General features: G+C 33.0%; 1 protein-coding gene across 11 annotated transcripts in view; it reads left to right on the top strand.

Annotated features, from left to right (window-relative positions):
• Positions 1–18,420, top strand: part of LOC106881796 (regulator of G-protein signaling 17) — a 378,661-nt gene that overhangs the window by 91,589 nt on the left and 268,652 nt on the right. The window contains exon 1 of one of the 11 annotated variants that reach the window (XM_052967110.1): positions 3,826–3,890. The exons of the other annotated variants lie outside the window; for them this stretch is intronic. The gene's annotated coding sequence lies outside the window, so the exon portion shown is untranslated. Of the gene's footprint in view, positions 1–3,825; positions 3,891–18,420 lie in introns of those variants that run through there. 11 annotated transcript variants of the gene reach the window in all.

An 18,420-nucleotide genomic window follows, 5' to 3' on the forward strand; every position in this document is an offset into this window, starting at 1 on the left:
CTGGATTTGATTTTCCTAATGAGAAAAGTTCATTGTAATATATTTTTCCATTGTTAGTGTAAGAATGACTAAATATGCTTGAGTTTCCACTTCCTAAAACTTTGTATGTAAAAACAAATTAATATTTGCTCTGGATTTTTATTTTTGTATTTCTAAAGATTCTTTCACTCCTCTAAATGGCTCATTCTCATGAAACAAGTTTCTTTAATATTGATAAAATTTCTCTTGCTCACTCACTCACTCATTCACTATCCTCCCTCTTTGTCTCTCTCTTTCTCTCTCACACTATTCTCCCTCATTGTCTCTCTCTTTCTCTCTCACACTATTCTCCCTCATTGTCTCTCTCTTTCTCTCTTTCTCTCTCTCACACATATCAGAGCCTCCTCCTTCTTCTCTTTCTCTCTCTCACATATGCTAGTTTCTTCCCTTCCTCCTTCCCACTCTGTCTCATGCACAAACACACTCTTCTCTCCCTCTCTCTCTCTCCCTCCCCCTATCCCCCCTCCCCCTCTCTCTCTGCTATTAAACTATAATTTTTGATTTCTTAGGCTAATGCATCAGAAAAAGCTATTAAGGTTTCCCTCTTATTCTGAGAGTTTGTCTATTTATAACAAGGATCTTGTGATGGAAGTCCTTAGATTCTGTGCACAATGTTAGCTCAACAGTGCCTGTTGTTCATATCTTTAATCTCTTTCTGATTTCACTTGGTAAAACAATAGACAGTGTAGCTCCCCAGCTTTTCTTTTAGTCAGTACACAATTGAATTCTTCATGTTTTTAAAATGTCATAATAGGCTTGCCTTAAGAAGCCTAACCTTCATCAAGTAATGATAATATCTTATGGAAGGGGTTTAGAGTTTATCCCTAAGTCAGCCCTGAGTGCACCTATGTTCAAAAACATTCCATATGTGACCCTCCTATCTTGCTTTTTATGTTTTTTTTTTCAGACATAGTGTGTCTACAATTACAATATATCTTTCATTTTTGAAAACAGTAGGGTATATAATTTAACCCATTACCATTTAAACTAATGATATCCAGCCAAAATATTCTACTGCAGTTATGTTCAAACTGGCCAGATCCAACATCTTGCACCTACCCTACAATGTCATTATCAAAGTAAACAGTCGCTTTGTTGAAATATTGGAGCCACAAGATAATGCATATTTAATTCAAAACAATGTGAATAAATAAGCATTACACGTGACAGAGTAATCTGAATGCTAAAGGGTTAAGAGAGAGATTTGGTTATTATTTTTAGTGACCATGTAGAGGCTTCTCTCACTGATTCATGGATGAACAATATATTGGTACATTACATGAGATGAATAGCCTAATGTGTACAATAAGGCCATTCACTGAAGGTTAAACCATGCTATCACTCACTTACTAGTTCTATCAACTATTCATATGAGTTTAAACTAAGAGGTTCAGAGGCTATATATTTCAGAGGAAGAAATGAGATGTTGTAACTCTTAATTTTACTAAAAGGTATTTATGATGTAAGTGAAATCACTTCTTTTATGATACAGAATTAGGTGGTAACCAGTTGCATATAAAACTCACAAGGTACACATATTATCAAGAGATGTATTCACCAAGTGCTCTACAACTAATTAGAAAATAGTTGAGGTTATGACCAATGTGTAAGTAGAATAAATAAGATACAGGCATGGTTGTGTGTTATGTTTGCTTCCCAACTACATGGTCCCATTTTCAGTTCCACTGCTTGGCATCTTTGACAACTTTTGAGTGGATTTGGTAGACAAAACCTGAAAGGAGCCCATCATATATATCTGTGTGTGTGTGAGCGTCTTTGCGTATGTATTTGTCCCCTAACACCACTTGACAACTGGTGTTGGTGTATTTATGTCCCATAACTTAGCAGTTTGTCAATAGAGACCAAGAGAATAAGTACCAGGCTCTACAAAAGAAAACAGAAAATAGTCTTATTATTATCACTATGATTAAAACAGCGGAATGACTCATTAGAGACAAAATGTTCTGCAATATTTGTTCTAACACTTTACATTTTAAGTTCAAATCTTGCTGAGGTCAGCTTTGCCATTCATCCCTCTAAGTTTGACAAAATAAATTATCAGGTGATCTTACGGTATGAGTCCTAAATATTGGCCTTTTCCGTAAAAAGTGCCTCTGGCGATCTTTACCAAAGATCGGCCTTTTCCGTAAAAAAGTGTTGGAGAGAAACAGGGACACGACGTCATAAAAGCGAAAGACATACAGAGAGCACGATTTATTTTGAAGGGTTTAGGGTTAGGGTTAGGCTTAGGGTTAGAGTTAGGGTTAGGCTTAGGCTTAGGCTTAGGCTTAGGGTTTGTGTTTTACGGTTTCAGTTAGGGAATTCCATCCCTAACCATAACCCTAACCCTGACAGTAAAACCCTAACCCTAACACCGTAGTGAAGATCGTGCAGGTGTTACGGAAAAGGCTGATCTTTGGTAAAGATCGCCAAAGACACTTTTTACGGAAAAGGCCGATATTTAGGACTCGTACCATAAGATCGCCAAATTATCAGTCATGTACTTGGTTCAATATAATTATCTATTCCCCTCCCCACAAATTTATGGCCATGTGCTTATATGAGAAAATTATTATAACTATAATTACAAGTATTTCTACATTCATAGTGCTATATCTACTTCAGGTCACTTGAAATGCTTAAAGTATGAACATATGCAGGCTGAGAGACCAGCTGGCACACAGACAAAAACAAACCGACTCATATACACACACCTGTGTATGTATATTTATATATATGTATGTATATATATATATATATATATATATATATGTGTGTGTGTGTGTGTGTGTGTATTGATTTATGAGTTTGAAAACTAATTACTACTTTTTCAAATCTCTAATTAGACTTCATTTTAAGCACTTGATAATTCCTACCATTTAAAAACCATATCCGATTCTATTGCCTGATTTCTTATTGAATGTTGGATTCTGTCTCTGTACATGAAGAAGATAGGATATTTAATTGATTCTGACAATTCTTTTCACTTTAGTTGCCTTCAGTGCTTACACGCAGGAGTTACTATATGATGTAATATTACATTTTCAATGAAAATGACACATTAATGCATTCGTTCTTCATCTTTTAGTTTTACAATTTTCAGATGATTTTTTTTTTGTTATTACAATTTTATTTTTTGACTAACATTATGCATTATTTTTTATTTCTAAAATATGTTTTTAGTTGATTATATTTCCTTTGACTATTTCCTATGAAAATTGTAATAGTTTCATCAAATTTTAAACATTTGCAATTATTGGTTTTCAATGGATTATATATAAAGTTATTTTCTATCTGTTTAATTTGAATTAATCAAATCTGCAAATTTTAAATCTAAATGTGCTTCAGTTAAAATCTCAGCAGCAGCTTTCCCCACCCACCCTTTTTTTTTTCTCAGTTCTTTATACATTTTGTTTTAGTTTTATTTTATGCATCATTGCAGCATTATGCAATTTTGACCTTATTGAAAAGAATATTTCTACTGAGTGCAAATATTTGCCTCATTATGTAAGATTTGTGACAAATACAGACAAAAAATATGCCATTAAATCTAAATATTGAAAAATGAAAAATAATTATAAGAAAAATAAGGAGGCAAATTATAGTCCTTTTATGTTGCTTTACTGTCAGTTTTATTTTATTGAGTGGCTGCTTGTGATTAGTAACAAATATTGTAAAACATAATGATGCAGTATGTGAGTGAACAAAGTTTATCAGAATGTAAATAGAATGTACTCTAATATAAAAACACTTGAATAATTCTTTCTTTTTTTATTTTCTCTTTTCTTCCAGGTGAGTATCAGAACTTGTTTTGTTGAATTCTTTGATTCTGGAAAGATAACTATACTGTTGTAAGTAGAAAGTTTTATTCTTGATCTTGAAGAAGTAAAAAGATAGAAGAGAGAGAAGAAATCCTTAATCTTGTGAAAAAGTTGAAAATATCTGAAATTGCTTATACATACATACATACATACATACATACACACACACACACACACACACATACATACATACATACATACATACATACATATGTACGTATGTACATACTTACATGGATACATACACAGAATGTCTCAACAATATGTATACATAAATACATACATACATACATACATACGTACATATGTACGTACATGCATACATACATACATACATACATTACAGACAGACAGACAGAGTGACAGAAGCAGTATTAATACCAAAAGATAAATATTCACCACTTAAAAGTGGATGTTGCATTAGCACACACAAATACTGAAATATTTACCAAGAGAGTAAAATCTAATATGGTTATTTGGTGCATAAAAGCACATCATAGCTCTCACCAGCAACAGACAGCTATCACTACTTCTACTGCATGGTGATTGTCTGCTGCTGACAATGGCTATGATGAGCATTTATGTAGCATAAAACAATATGAGAATTTTCTCTCTTGGTAAATATTGCAGTATTTGTGTGTTCTAATGCAACATCCACTTGTAAGTGGTGAGTATTTTACCATATGTAATTACCATACCAAACAGACTATTGGATGTCGTCATGCATTGCTGGTTATAATGTGCTTCCTTGCATTGCTGTAGCCTTTAAATGATGTCACCCTGCTGGCTAGGCAGGCAGGCAGTCATTGGTCCTGAACAGAATGCCAGTTTGTCACAGGATTACCCATTTATATATTTGAGTGAACTGGAGCAACATGAAATGAAGTGTTTTGCTCAAGAATACAATTCACTACCAGTTCCAGTAATTGAAATTACAGTCTTGCAATCATGAGTGAAATGCCCTAGTCACTAGGACATACACCTTCACATATATCGTCGTCGTCGTCGTCGTCGTCGTCGTCGTCGTCGTCGTCGTCGTCGTCGTCATCATCATCATCATCATCCTCATACCTCTGCTTTCCATTCTGGAATGGGTTGGATGGTTTGACATGGAGCTGGCTAGCTAGGGAATTGTCCAGACTCCAATTGTCTGTTGTGGCATGGTTTCTATGTCTAGATGCCTTCCTAATGCCAATCACTTAACAGGGTGTGCTGGGTGTATTTTACATGCCACTGGCAAGAGTACATTTTACACAACACTGGTACAGGTGTGTTCATGTAGCACCAACATAGGTGCTTTTTTTATGTGGCACCAGCACCTGAAAGAACAAGCCTGTATGTGTGGAGGACAGCAATTTTACTTAGTTTGACATGTCTTATCAAGTACAGCAAATCGCCACATCTAGTCCTTTGTCATTTTCTCAGACAGGCCCAGCATTCAAAGATCCTTTCTAACAACATCGTCCCACGTCTTCCTGAGTCTATCCCTTCTACAGGTACCCTCCACAATTAGAGTTCTTTACATACTTCTTTATATAACTGTCTTCATCCATACACATCACATGATCAAACCAGCGAAATTTTCTCTCTTGCACACAACATTTGATGCCTATATATATATATATATATATATATATAAAGAGCAAGAGCAAGATAACTTGCTTACTGTGTGCATGTATACACACACACATACAGTTAGCAAATTGTGGTACTGGTGACAGAGACTAAAAAGATGATGCAGTTGATCAGTGGGCCAGTTGTAGAGTGAGTGTTACTGATTGAAAGCATGCTAACTTGTCAGCTTATTCTGTGAATGTCTTGAAGTTATGTATGTCCATGTAGTGGTATGCCATCTCAAATGATAAAGCAATAGTGCAGTGGTGTAGGAAGTGTTGGGGTTTCTTATTGCATATGTAAGTAAGGTGATAATTTAATTTGCATTTTCCTGTTTGATATTCATCAAAAAAAAAGAAAAAGAAAAAAGAAAAATTGTTAAATAGTTGATTGGCGTTGTGAAAGTAGAGTATGAGTCATCAATAACAAATGTAGACCACTCTACTGGTTAATGGAATATTCTGGAAAGTGACTGTCAATCAAAAGTATTGGCTAATGTACAGAAGATAGATAGATGGGGATGGCAGTATGAAGGAGTAGCATGTGTGTTTAGTCAGTAAATAAATAAATCCAAAGGCCTGATGCTAGTGATAGAAAGCCAAAGATGATATAGACTAAAATGATTAGATGAAATAATTAAATAACATCTCAAGTCATTATGCCTGACAAATGAGATGAAACTGCAGTTTCAGAACTAATGATGAGGGTGAGTGTGTGTGTGTGTGTGTTTATGCACACATGCATAAACATATCTCTAGCTTGCAAATATATTTTCTCATTCCTTTAAAAAATATCTGCTATTTATGTAGAGTATATCCTTTAGGGTAGTTAGTTGCACTTTCACTTTCCTCTTTTGCAGTGAAAGTATGTCTGTTTAAAACATACATTACAAAGGGAATCTGAGTATGACAAATCAGACCAATGAGAGAATCTCTACGTGATAGCTTGATCTGCTAGAAAATAGCAACCAAATTTCCTTCATATCAGCCCCTGCTGTTTTAAAATAGGAAGCATACATTATAAAATGTGGTTCTTGATATGCAAAAGACTGTCTTTGACCATTGATCTGCTGGATGAAAGTTAACTAGAAATTAAACAGACACAACAACAAACATGGCAAAATGCATAAGTAACTTAGAAAAATACATACTTTAATTAGTACCTGCTGTGTACCAGTCTTTTCTATCTTATTCTGTTCATCGGTCTATATCTTAGAATGTAGGAACACATTTTTCTGTACTTCATCTCATAAAGATCTCTCTTAAATTCCTGTAATAACCACCCAGAATACCTTCTCTTCAATATTTCCAAAGTGATCAAGACCCCTCTTGAAATATCCTGAATCTCATACTTTTTGATGTGAGATATAACAGAGGTGTTTGCTTCTACACAAAATGACAAAGTGCTCCAACTGTAGATAAGCACTGAGAAAACAAAGTTCTACCTTTGAATATTTGAAAATTCTCAGATTAAGTTCAGCAAATGAACCACCTCGTAAATTTCTATTTGTATATACTATCCCTGGAACTAATTGCTTCCTTAATCCTCCTCTCTCCATGAACTATATCCTTATGAATTTATCAACTCTGACTGATTTTTTTCCTTTCATCAATAACTTTTTATTAATCAAACTAACATTCTAGCATTAAAACTATTTACTATCATCCCTTATTTTCCAATTCCACATTCTGAACTCTCTTAACTTCAATATCCCCCATTAACTTTGCCATCTATCTTTTTTTATCATTACTTATTTAAAGAAATTGCACCATTTGTCACTTCTCATGGATAGCTCCCAATTTCAAGTGCCTCATTCACTTCATATTTCAAGATCTCAATTTTATTTTCATACTGATTAAAAACCTAATTTTTTTATGTTTGTGTCCGTAAATTAATAATTGCTTTTAGATTCGAATAATAAATATTGACATTCATAATGTAGTCTCTTTATGCTTTGGAATGTGAATATAATTGTGGCTGTCATATCAGTAAAGATGTGAATCATATTGCCACATATTGTAGTGTACTTAAACTAGATGCTTTCCAATGCATTGCTGGCTCACTCAAGTTTGTCTATTTAAATGTTGCCAATATTTGACTTGGCTTTTCATCTCTCTTGGTTCAATAAAATACTTACCAGGAATGTACTGATTTTGATACAAACATGTTTTTACATCACTGTACAAGCACACTATATAAACATGTAATGATATATTTTGTGCCAGAGCATGTATAACTGCAGTAAAAGTTTTATAGATGGATATGTTTTATAATAACAACCTCCTATCAATGCTATCATCTTTAAATGCAACTATCCAGCCATCTCTTTTCTTATCTATCCCTCTGCCTTTGTGTGTGTGTGTGTGTGTGTGTGCATCTGTGATTAATATGTATATAATGATAAATTGCAAGAGGGAAAGAGAGAGAAGGAGAGAGAGATGCAGGGTGTTTGGGTGGGGGAGTAGATATAGTTAGTGTATGTTAGAATGTAGGTAACAAACCAACACTAAAGAAATATTTTGCAAACTGGATATTACTTTGCATTAAAAGAATTTGCTTTTCCTTGTCTTTGAAGTTAAACTGGTAGAGATAAGTACAATTGATACTTTTCTTCCGTCATTTTGTTTCCGACCTGTTGTTTACTATGTTCCAGAACACTGAGATAATCTATTGCAATTAGAGAAAGGCTTCAGTTATAGTATTTTTGCTATTATAAGAAGAATATTCCATTCTTAGAAAGTAAACAGAAAGAAGACTTTGATGAAGCAAAGCTAAGACAAAATTATCATTAAAAATAGAATCCATCATTACCCATTGGAAAGACTGGTTTCTCTGCTTGGTGTTGCCATACAATGTTATCAGAAATATTACACTTTTTAGTTATTCATGATTAGACAGCCAATTTTGGTGAAAGGTTTTAGGTTCAGTAGTTTTCATTATGGTGATAATGACCTATAAATCTTCCTTACCCATGGACTTGTTTGAAGTGGAACATTTGATGATACATGCTTAAGTTTAGCCTTATGCATAGTGTTAATGAGAACCAAAAAAATATACCTTATGTAAGATTTTAACATTTGGAAATACATTTTATATTTCAAACCAAACTGATCTCTGAAAAAAATGAAGAAATTCATAAGTCATTAAATAAAACTTAAGGATCTAAGAATACATAAAATATTATTTTAGCCATGTCAAAATTTTGCATGGTAGTATTTTTTAACCTATGTATTACTGTTCAATATACATTCAATTAAATTTTGGGTTAATATATCTCTTTTTAATTGTTTCCTTTTATCAACTATTGGAACAGTTCCAATGCTTTGCTAAAATATTACAAGAGATCAAAACATTTCAAAATGTACCCTGAAATTTGTTTCATACTTTATTAACAAGTCTGTCTCTTTCAATAGATTCTATTCATATTTCAGTACATAAGAGTTGCAGTAAATGAATAGTCAAAGTGTCAAAACCAAACTCTATTCATTTAAGGCTCTAGTTCTGTCTGAAGCATTGTATTTTGAATTTGGTCAATACATTTTGTTCTTTTAAATGAAATACAGTATCATTTTGCTTTTAGAGTGGCATTTTACAACAAAATGCTTTGTGTACGAAAAGCATTTTGTTGTAAAATGCCAAACTTATCATATCCATATTTAATATAAAAATTAGATCTAGAAATATCCTTTTGTTTTTAGCTGCTTAATGTAGTGTTAAGCTGAAAATCTGTATTGGAAATCCATACAATAGGGAAACAGTCAGCATTGCATTGAAGATAATGTACTAAGATGCTCCTTTGAGTAACTAGTAGCAAGTTGTGTATAAGTGAGTTGAAGCAATGACAATGTGTGTTCATGTGGTAATATGCATTGCATTCAAGAGAGATAACAACTACTGTTTGTGACAGTGTTAGGGAATAAAACAAGAGTTTTCAGTGGATAGAGGTGATTTAAAGGAGATAGGAAATGAGTTAACTAGTTGAACTTTACATATGTATCTGTGATGCTTTCAAATATTTTTGTAAGAAGTATCAGGTGTCAAGGATATTTTCTTAATTAAAAATTAAAATGAAGCATACATGTTAAAGATCAGATGAATTTTCTGACGGAAATGAATTTTGAATATAGCACAAATGACTTTCTTACCTACAATTTCCTACTTTTTGGGTGGAAATATTGTATACTTATTAGATTTAACTATTTAATTTTAAAAATAAAGAGAAAAGACTAAATATATTTTCAAATTGAGACTAATGTCCATATCCTGAAATTTCACTATTGTCAGCAGAGGTAAAACAGCTAAGTGGTTAAGGTATTGTACCTCCAACTCATAGATCATTAGTTCAAATCTACTGTATATATCTGGTCATGTCTCTGGGAAGAACATTTTATTCTACATTATTGCAATTCATCTAGCTGTTAAGACCAAATATCACATCATCTGGGAATGTTATCTCTGATAGACTAATAGCTTATTCCTGTTCTGTTTAATTCCATGAGATTGAAGCTAAAGCAAGACACTTAAAAACCTCTGCAATATCAGCAGGCATATACATTTGCATTAATGTTGTTAGGACTGATATTTTGATTCTTTATTGTTTGATATAATAAATTCTGCATTTAATACCTATGTAAAAAAAACTTGAAATCTAATCTGACTATTGTGTAAATCAATGACATATTGTCTGAAAATCATTTGCTAACATTTCCATACCTACGAAAGAATCTTGTGAAAGTTTTAAAAATCAGTATTAAGCTTTCTAGGTTTTAATGCTCAGAATCCTAAACATTGCTATCATATAAATGATTTTTCTTTAAATCAAGAAGACTGAGTGACTGTATAGACAAGAGATTATAAAACTTCTGTCTAGTTCTATAGCTTGCTCAGTATATGTTTTTAAAGTGGTCACCACCTCTTCTTATATTTACAGTAGCATGTCTACAGTAAAGATGGTGCAACCTTGTCTGTGTAATTAAAGAAGAAGTTCTCTTCACAACTATATTGTTCTAGGTTTGATTCTGCCTCGGACAAGTGCTTCTACCACAGTCATAGTTGACTAATACTTTGTGAGTGCAATTTAGTCAACAGGAATAGGAAAAAATATATTTTATTGTATAATTCAATATTTGTTCTAGTAGTAAGAACTAATATAGCTTGAGAGTTCTTTGATTTTCACCTGATCATAACTATGGCAAGATATTAAATAGGAATTGTGTTAAGGTTAGCTATTCAGAATTTCAGTTGTTAAGCTAAATGAAAAAGACAAACAGCTGGCTAATATCAATCATGTTACTTCAGAATTCAGGAGAATTGTCCATTTGATGGTAACTGTTTAGCAAAGTTGATAATGTACTGTGCTGAATTAGAAACAAGCAACAGAGATGAACCTAAAAATATATATTGCAGCACCTGAATTGACATTCAAAGATTTATTGTTTTATGGCATTGTTTAAATTTATATGGTTCTTGTGTTTTCAATGATTTCAAAATTACCTGGTCAACTGTAGATAAGGTGCAACACTACTGGAATGGCAGCTTCAAATCCAAAATGTGGTATGATATTTGTTTCAGTGAAAAATTAAGAATTGTGTTTCCACGAAGTTGGAGTTTGAACAAAAGAACTGAATTATCAGCACTTTGTATCCATGAAGTTAGATATCTTTTGTATAAGTACTAGCTTCTTTGATTTCTGACGTGATTTGGAGAAAAAATGTTGATAGTGTTTGTACAATATTGTAAAATATATTCAAAACAACAGTTAATTCAAAAGAAAACAGTTTGGGATTACAGGCTGAAATAACAGAAACAAGAAATGCTGATTACAAGCAATTATGAGCCTTTTCATTTACATTGTATTGTGAAATGCTCCATATCTATGCACTGAGTTCTATAATTTAACGGTTCTTGGTGAATCAATAGGATAATAAAAAATTAAAACAAGATAGGCTTCTTCCATTCAAATTAGTGCCTTAAAGTCTCAGTATACTAGCTACTTTGTTTATATCTGTCTCACCTGCCATGTGAGAATCTTTGATATTTTGTAACACTTAACCCTAGACTGTATAAAGATAATTTTATGTTTTATTTTTTATAATATCATTTAACATAGTTTCAACCATGAAATTCTCAATGTTATTATGATTTTAAAAAAGGTTATCAACATACAAACAATTGTAGCACATGATAAAGTAGATGGTTAAGGTTTATGATCATAAATATTAAATTAGTTTAGACACTCTATAAAAGCACAGTTTCAGCAGTTCTATGTGTATGTGTCTGAGTGTTCATCCATCCATTCATTTGAAGGGCTCCTGTGTAGTTACATCGTCCAAATTTCACCCACAAATCCTTGGTCATCCTGTGGCAATGGTAGAAAACACTTGCTCAATGTACTAAGAGACAGGTTACCTTAAAGTCACTTAATTGCAAGCCAAGCTTCTTTACTACACTCTGAACAAGAAAACTAATCTGAAGTAATACTGTTATTATTTACTTTTTTATGCTTTTCTTTTTTAGTAGATACAAATCAAAATTTAGTAATGAAGAGGCTAGTTAGTTGGGATAACTTAGATAACTTAGACTGGTTTCAGCCGTTATCAGCCCAGGCCATGGCTAACTCAATAGCACCACCTGGAAAAGTCTTTTAACAGGACACCATGGACCACTCAAGCAGAGAATTGTTGTTGGCAGAGATGTATACAGGTGTAGGCATTTGTCCAGGTACTTCTTTTGAGATAACATTGAAAAGAGCAGGGCCATTTGCAGTGAAGAAATTGTGCCGCAATGTTCTTATGTGATGTGATCTTGACCTTTGTAGGGGACGCTAGAGTTAGCTGTTAAATCTTTCCTTGAATCATACACAAGTATCTTCACAAAAAGGGCATATTAGATAAAGTAGGTCTAGATAAACTGAAAAAAGAAAAGGATAGCTATAGATGGAACATCCTTGGTCATAGGTTTACTTTCTCAGAGTTAACTTGAGGGTTAAACAACATCAACATTAAAACACAGGATCAAGTACGAGTAATATACCAGGAGAAAACTGAATCAATTTTGCATTCTACTCCAAAGTTAGAAATCCTTGTTATACATTCTTTTGATTATGTACATGTTTTGAAGATATATCATTAAATATTAATTATTAAACAAACAGTGAATACCTTAAGTAAGTACAACGTCTATGAAGATTAATTTAAACTCAGTTATCTCAATGTTAGTATTAGTAATTGCTTTTGTTGCTGATTCAAATGATAGTACATCAATTGATATAGAGGCCTGGCACAATAATGACATATTCCTTCAATTGCTAGCCTAGATTTTGGAGATATTTTTATAGAGACTGCTGCATTGTTCTGTCCTCTGCAACAACCAAATATTTAATGAGATTATCAGAGAAAATATCACCCACATCAATGTCACTGTTACTCTAATCTCTCACGAACAGCTACATTGTTAAATGTGAGTAATGAATGATTTATTTCATAATGTGCACACAGACACATGCATATAAATACCATTTATTTCTGTTTACTTTTTCTTCTTTACATTGACTTTCTATGTATCTTGAAATATAAATTTCCTCTTATTTGAAGTGTTATAATTATATATCTACCTACACATGCATGCAGGCCACACACACACACATATGTACATGCACATAATTCTATTATGTATCTATATATACATGGTAAAAGTTCTGCATTAGCTTTGGCAACATCACACTTTAAATTGGTAGAGTTCTATTTGTATCTTTCTTGGTCTCTGTGATAGCCTGCTTAGGTCACATTCCTATCTCACAGAAAACATAAAAATAAGATAAACAGCTCATGGAGGATGAGGTTTCCAGCATTCTTATAACTGAAATTATTGAATGAAAGATCTATTTTTATCATATCTTTTGGAGAAGCATTTTCAATGCTGACTTCTTAAAAATGGTCAATATGATTGGAAGATTAAATTATACACATGTTATGCCAGCTCATAGAATTTCTAGATGTAATTGACTGACTCAGTTTTGCTGATATATAATGCACAAGCAGGCAAACAGACTGAGTGACACTCAAATATTATCAAAATACCTATATTTCTTCTTTATTGCTTATGCCAATGTATTAGCTTGTCTTGTAATCAAATTTTATTGATTAATTCAAATTACTGATTAAAGAATTCAATCTTAATTACCTATGTAGAATGTATCTGTAAATGTTGAGTATTTTATTATTGGTTTAACTGTCTATTTTTGAGTGAATTTCTGATAATGAGGTTGAAAATTACCTATATAAAATTACTAGCTTATTGATTTTTTTACTAAAATGTGAAGTATTTTTAGTGAGAACTCACTGAAAGATAACATTTCTTGTCTATATTATGGCTTTCCTTCCGTGCCACAGCATGAAGTTGGAACAAATTAATATTTTGGAGCAATAAATAGGAAATGCTAAGTCTGGCTATGATTTTGGTTAAATTTTAGAATTGTATTGATGTAGATATCTTCTGAAGTTCATTTAGTTAAGTAGATTGCTTTATAATTTTTTTACTCTCTTTTTTATTTTATTTTTATAATTTGCAAATGAATTTATTTTATTTCTTTTGTCAGCCTTTGTGAAGAGAAGTGAAAAAAAAGTAAAATTCTGCTAAACACAGAGTATGAATTGATGGGGGCAGATAAGATAAAGTTAATTGCTCCTTCCTCCACTACCAACTGAAAAGTTTCTGTAGCTTATAATATGAGGGGGAAAATAACAGATTTATAAAAAGCACATCAAAAGCAGTATAACTGGCAGGCTGTCTCATTATTGTGGATACATTACATGTTAGGGACTACTGGTTTACAAGACATTAGAAAGGCTACTTAGAGCAGAACTATTTGTAATAAGCACTGATAATGTGTCATTAATGAGGTACTAGCAGACTGAGCGTTAAAACACTCCTTGAGTTAAGTGCAACACTTATTCAATTTAGAGATTTTTTTATTCCTTTTTTATCCATTTACACAGTATATTTTATAACAGACATAAATCTATCTGTATAACTAAACCACCCTTATGAATAAAAGTATCTGACTGATGGCTGAGTTGTAGAGTAAATCAAGGCAACATATAACAATGCAGGTAAAAAAAATCAATGATTTTTCTAGTGTAGTCACCACCTTAATATTGATGACCCATTAGTAACTTCACTGGTTTTTATGATTTTAGTTTTACCACTGAAAAGAAAAGATTGTTAGATTGATATTAATGAATTTCTGCACCTGATTTGATTCTTTCTTTTCCTTTTTTTAATTGGTTCCTTTTCTTTAACATTGAGCACTTTTGTACCATAAATTGTTTATCAATATCATTTTCTTTTCATTCTTTTTTTCACCTATCATTTATGTATGTCCTATACCAAGAGTGTATAATCACTATTTCTGCTTTCATTTGCTTTTTCTAGCTGGGGAGGGAGAGTGCCTCATGAAGCATAATGGTTGGAAAGTTAAGTTGCTGTGCTGGCTGCACTCAGTGAGGCACCTAATTCCACTTTTACTTTATAGATGAGTGGTTAATGGTAAAAAGAACAAACACCTTTAAAAATTATTGTTCTAACCCTAGCATCTCAGCCACACCAATGTGGAAATCTCGTCTTAAACCAGTTATCCTTAAGCTTTCTAAGAGAATTATATCTGGCTAAGTTGATACAGTTCATGTCTACAATTCATAGTACATATAGGGTTTGCTTTGTATACCTAAAAGAGACAATTAGCTTAAGACCTGACTCAGTCCATGTTGCTATTGTTAATAGGTAATAGAAACATCTTGAAATACTCTTTCCTATGGCTCTTTCCATGTGGGTTACTTCAAATACATTTTCCTACTACATGTGACATGCAGTAACTATAATTAATGTATATATTGTTAATTACAGTATTAAGATAAAATCTTCTCATAGGTTGGCCCAGAAAAAGCAATTTGGAAACAAGTCTAATGTATGATTAAATGTCTAAATCTCTTAGATGAATTGCTGCTAATAAGATTATAATCTTATCAATCCAATTTATTTTTCTCTGAATCACTATTTAAAGATCTAAGTGTTCAGCAATGCTCTCCTGATCCAATGGGTTACATGGTGATGCTTTCACAATGCTCAATCCTACAATAATTTAGACATCCAATTTGCTCTATTTAATTAAGAAAATACACGTAGCATAATGACACAGAAAAACAAGAGCTTTGTATTTAACACCTGTACCATTATCACTTCTTTGTCAGATATGAATAGATAAAGAAAGAAAGAAAGAACAAAATTTGAGGCCCAAGTGTATTTTTCTAATTCTTTGAGAGAAACTTAAGCAAAGAAATGATAAATATTATCACTGAGAGCAAATGTTTTATGTACTGGGAATATTGTAAACAGTTTTCAAAGTACAGAACATTACATAAAAAGTATGATAATGTGCCATTTTATGTGTTAGTCACTCAAACGTTACATAATATTCTGACTTAGAAATGTTATTTGGTGCCTTGTTGCCCTCAGAAACTGTTTCCTTATATTTACTAATTCACTGTGTCCGTGTTCTTGGCAGATTAAGACTACACTTTATTGTCTACATAGTTCACAGGGCAAAGTCTTCTGTCAGCATGATTCTTCCTTGGCATGTCTCTAACATTGAATAACCCATTTTTAAAGACTTATATGAATACATGTGTGTATGCAGACACATACACACACACTTACATGCACACCTATTAGTTAATCATATATCAATGTGTTTCCATAGATAAGCATGGTTGTCCCTGTAACATCTTGCCAAAACATAAAAAAAAGGAGAGAGAGAGAGAGAGAGAGGGCAGTCACTTGTCAGTTAACTAACTCATCTGTTTATATATCTGAAATACTATTGAGAATGACTACTGCAATAGTTTTATTTTCAAACAAAGTGAATTTGTTTGTTAGATATTCCTTTTACTGTCACACCACTGTTGATTTGCGCTAACTAAACTGTCATACAAGCTTCCTTTTTACTTCATCAAAAATTCTCTTGTACCTATCAGACTTTTCAGTTTAGTACTGCAGAACATTCTCCTTGTCATTCGTTTCTCATATCCTGTTCTCCTCTCTCAAATTCACAAAATTCTTTTATATCTGAACACACTAGCCTATTTACAGATTTTACATTTACTCTCATCTTATAATCACTCCCTTTACTCTGTGGCACTAGTTTATTTCACAGTGCTTTATATGTGTGAGAAACTGAGCCCACACTCCCTCTCTCTCCTGTCTCTCTCATTGTGTGTGCATATATATGTATAAGCATGCATGTGAATTGCAAGAGAGTGTGTGGTGTGTGTCATACATATATATTAGTATGTGCTTGCATATGTGCTTTATATATACACACACACACACACACACACACACACACACACACACACACACACACACACACACACACACACACACACACACATATATATATATATATATATATATATATACCTTTATGTATGTGTCATTTAAACAGGGCTTTTATTCAATTGGTAGGAAATCAGAATCCTCAAGACTTTTGGATCCTAATTTTAAGTTTGAATACTGATGACTAAAATAAAATGCTTACAATTGGGTGGGGATGACATAATTATTTGGAGTATATGATCATATTGCATGTGAGCTGAATGTACAAGGTATGCCTATGCATTGTTAAAAAAACAACTAAGGGCTTTCAATATGTGCAATAATTGTAAATTGAAAACTTGCTATATGTGATTTACCTTCATATTCTAATGATTTCCACCATTTGTCAGCTGAGTAATAGCTGATCAACCAGCCAACCAACTATTGCTTGCTATACACTTTATATTACCTTCAACTGAATCCCCTTAGGGCCTTTGGTTGTGTGCATATTGATTGGAGTGGTACAACTGAGATGATGTAGGATATAATTGTTGGCTTTCAATGTTGGTATTTCAAATGTTTCAGATGTTTCTCATTGCTCAGAATTTCTTTTGCTAACATCATCAATCATCAGTATATTAATTCTTTTACTCTGATATGAAACAACAGATCTACTAATAGAACTATTAAGCTTGTAATCCACTGCAAGCTTTTCATTGTGTATTTAGAAAGCACACTTAGATGTACATGTCTTGGTTCATCAAGCTGTTGAGAATAACTACCTGACCCACTTTGAAATGGACCAGCATCATATCAAAGGCAGGTTTATCTTTCATCTGCTTAATGCTATGAAAAATGAAGATGAATACAGTTCCTTAAAGCTTCTTTGGATCTGGCATCTCTTTACATTCTGAGTTTAAATGTTGCTGAGATCAACTCTGCCTTTTGGGATCAGTAAAACAAATACCAGCTGAGCACTGGAGTCAATGTAATCAACTTCACCTTCCCTTCAAAAAATTGTGAATCTAATGCTAAAATAGAAATATTTTTATTTGCTTTCTCTAATAGTCACAACATATGAAGACAAGCAAAGCAAATAGCTAAACGCAATCCAGAACTTTCTGAAATCAAACAAATAACTCAGCCACTTTTACTGTTAAAGACCTAAATTTTTACCCAGCTATTGCTTCACTATCCATTCACTCATAATGTGTGTGGATTGCTTTGTTTACTACATTTAGAGCTCTTACCCCTGCTCCCTGCTGGCGACAAAGGGACTCTCACTCAGAGTAAAAGGCAGACTGTATGACGCATGCGTACGAACAACCATGCTACATGGCAGTGAAACATGGGCTGTAACTGCTGAGGACATACGTAAGCTCGCAAGGAATGAAGCCAGTATGCTCCGTTGGATGTGTAATGTCAATGTGAATACCCGTCAGAGTGTAAGTATCTTGAGAGAAAAGCTGAACATTAGAAGCATCAGTTGTGGCGTGCAAGAGAGACGATTGCGCTGGTATGGACATGTGGTGAGAATGGAGGAGGATAGCTGCGTGAAAAAGTGCCACACCCTAAC

Source organism: Octopus bimaculoides, chromosome 4 (genome assembly GCF_001194135.2).
Source record: "Octopus bimaculoides isolate UCB-OBI-ISO-001 chromosome 4, ASM119413v2, whole genome shotgun sequence".
Classification (NCBI taxonomy): Eukaryota; Metazoa; Mollusca; class Cephalopoda; order Octopoda; family Octopodidae; genus Octopus; species Octopus bimaculoides.